Below are 2,405 nucleotides of genomic sequence, written 5' to 3' on the forward strand. Positions count from 1 at the left end.
AATGGGGGATGCAGAAAAGTGCATCTGAGAGTAGAGATTGGGTAACTTGGAGTTCTATAACTTGGAACAAAGAAGGCTGGCCGGTGACTTCATAGACTTCTACGGAATTATGAGAGGAAGATACAGAGTGGACAGGGTAAAATTGCTTTCCTTGCTGGAGAAGTCCAGAACCAAAGGACATAGGGGACTTGAGGTATTTATGCGAAGTTGTTTTTGTGGTCCAAAATTTGCTGATAGAGGCAGAAACCCTAAACTCATTTAAACGTGTGTAGATCTAGAGATTGCTATCTGAATGGATTTAAATTAGGAGAGGGGAATATGCAACGAGACCTGGGTGTCCTCGTACACCAGTCACTGAAGGTAAGCATGAAGGTGCAGCAGGCACTAACGAAGGCAAATAGTATGTTAAACTTCACAGCGAATTAATTCGAATACATGAGCAGGGCTGTCTTACTGCAATAATACAGGGACTTGGTGGGGCCACACCTGGAATATTGTGTGCAGTTTTGGTCTCTTTATCTGAGGAAGGTTGTCCTTGCTTCAGAGGGAGTGCAGATGAGGTTTACCCGACTGATTCCTGGGATTGTCGGTCTGACGTATGAGGTGAGATTGAGACTGTTAAGATTTTGTTTTCTGGAGATCAGAAGGATCAGGGGGAATTTCCTAGAAACATATAAAATTATGGCAGGGTTAGTCAAGTTAGATACAGAAAGAATGGTGGCGGATTCCAAAAGTAGTGACCATAGTCTGAGGATTATGGGTAGACCGTTTGGAAGAGAGATGAGGAGAACTTTCTCCACCCGTAGAGCGGGAAGCCTGTGGAATTCACTACCACATAATGTGGTTGAGGAAAAAAGACTGAATATTTTAAAGAAGTAGTTAGATATGGCACTTGGAGTGGAGGGGATGAAAGGTTATGGTGGGGAAGTCAGTATCACGAATTTGATGATCAGCCATGATCAGAATGGATGGTGGAGCAGGTGGGAAGGGCCGAATGACCTTTCTGCTTCTATTTTCTATGCTTACATGGGCCGGGGGCAGAGATGTGCGATTAGAATGGGTACTTGGGAGTCCTTGAGTCTGCATGAACAAGTTATGCCGAATGTCTTCCTGAAACATAACGAACCAAAACCACAATAGGTGTCATATATAGATCACGTCGTAGTAGCCCAGAGTCCACGATGATGTAAATACTGAAATTAGACAACTGTGTAGTCAAAGCAGAGTTAGTACAAATGGATGATTTGAACGTAAGACTGGGAAAGAATGACATGTACCTGCCAGGAAGGTAATGCTTTTAAGTAGTGTGTCTGGGATCGCCGACGAAAGCAGCCTGACTTGCATGCAACAAGTGATTAAGCATTACCGGATCTAATAGTGAGCAATGAACCTGGTATAATTTGTGACCCAGGTGTTCGTGAGCGTTTGTCAAACAATGATAATCCAATGTCGGTGTCCCCGCTGGGACCTGACGGTGCAAAGCCAACAAAAAGGGACAAAAATACGAGAAACAAACAGTCTGAAGGAGAACAACTAACGTGCACATCCCATTCCCAACCCAACCTTCCCAGCTCAACGTCCCTTTCCCCCACAGCTCAAACATCCGTCCCCGAAGCAAAAAATAAAAATAAAAACCCTTCAACAAACAATAAAACCCCAAACCACACCCGCCCTTCCCCGTCTCTCACACACCTGACACCGGAACACAATCTTAACTACTAACGCCCAGTAAGACTCAACACAAAAGAAACAGAGGGAAGGAAATGCGCCCAATAGGAGACCATGACGGCCAGGACACTGACGTCAAGGGACCGTAAAGGATAGATGGAACAGGATGAGTTCCAAAAGAAAAACGGTGGACCAAGAGGAAAGTAGGGCACATCGCCCCCGCACTTTCAATCCCTACATCGGAGACAGATCCATTCCATTCTCAACGTTCAAAAGCCAACAAGAAAAAGACAATGCTGGCAGAAGAAGCGAATGAAAGAATCCAAAGCAAAACAAAGGAAATATCCCACTACTCACAGAACAACCAGCCTCACAATGGGAATTCCACCACTCCCCAACTGACGGAGTTCTCCCAGCCCCAAGAACCCAACATAAGCTTACCCAGACATACAAGCCCTCCCCTCGACCTGCTCCTTAAAATACTGCGTGGACCTGAATCAAGCCCCCCTATCCTTGAAAGAACTCACCCAAACCCCTTCCCATTCATCATTACCAATGTTGAAAGACCTGCTCCACACCCATCAGCCCCATTCCCAACCCACCCTCCCAAAAGCCATACCCCACCAGTGTTGCCACTTTTAGGGAACTGTGGACCTGTACGCCCAGTTCCCTCTGTATGTTAATGTTCCTAAGGGTTCTGACATTTACAGTGTAATTCTAAGATCTCTTAGCTAATC

This window comes from Mustelus asterias, unplaced genomic scaffold (assembly GCF_964213995.1).
Source record: "Mustelus asterias unplaced genomic scaffold, sMusAst1.hap1.1 HAP1_SCAFFOLD_784, whole genome shotgun sequence".
In the NCBI taxonomy this organism is placed as follows: domain Eukaryota; kingdom Metazoa; phylum Chordata; class Chondrichthyes; order Carcharhiniformes; family Triakidae; genus Mustelus; species Mustelus asterias.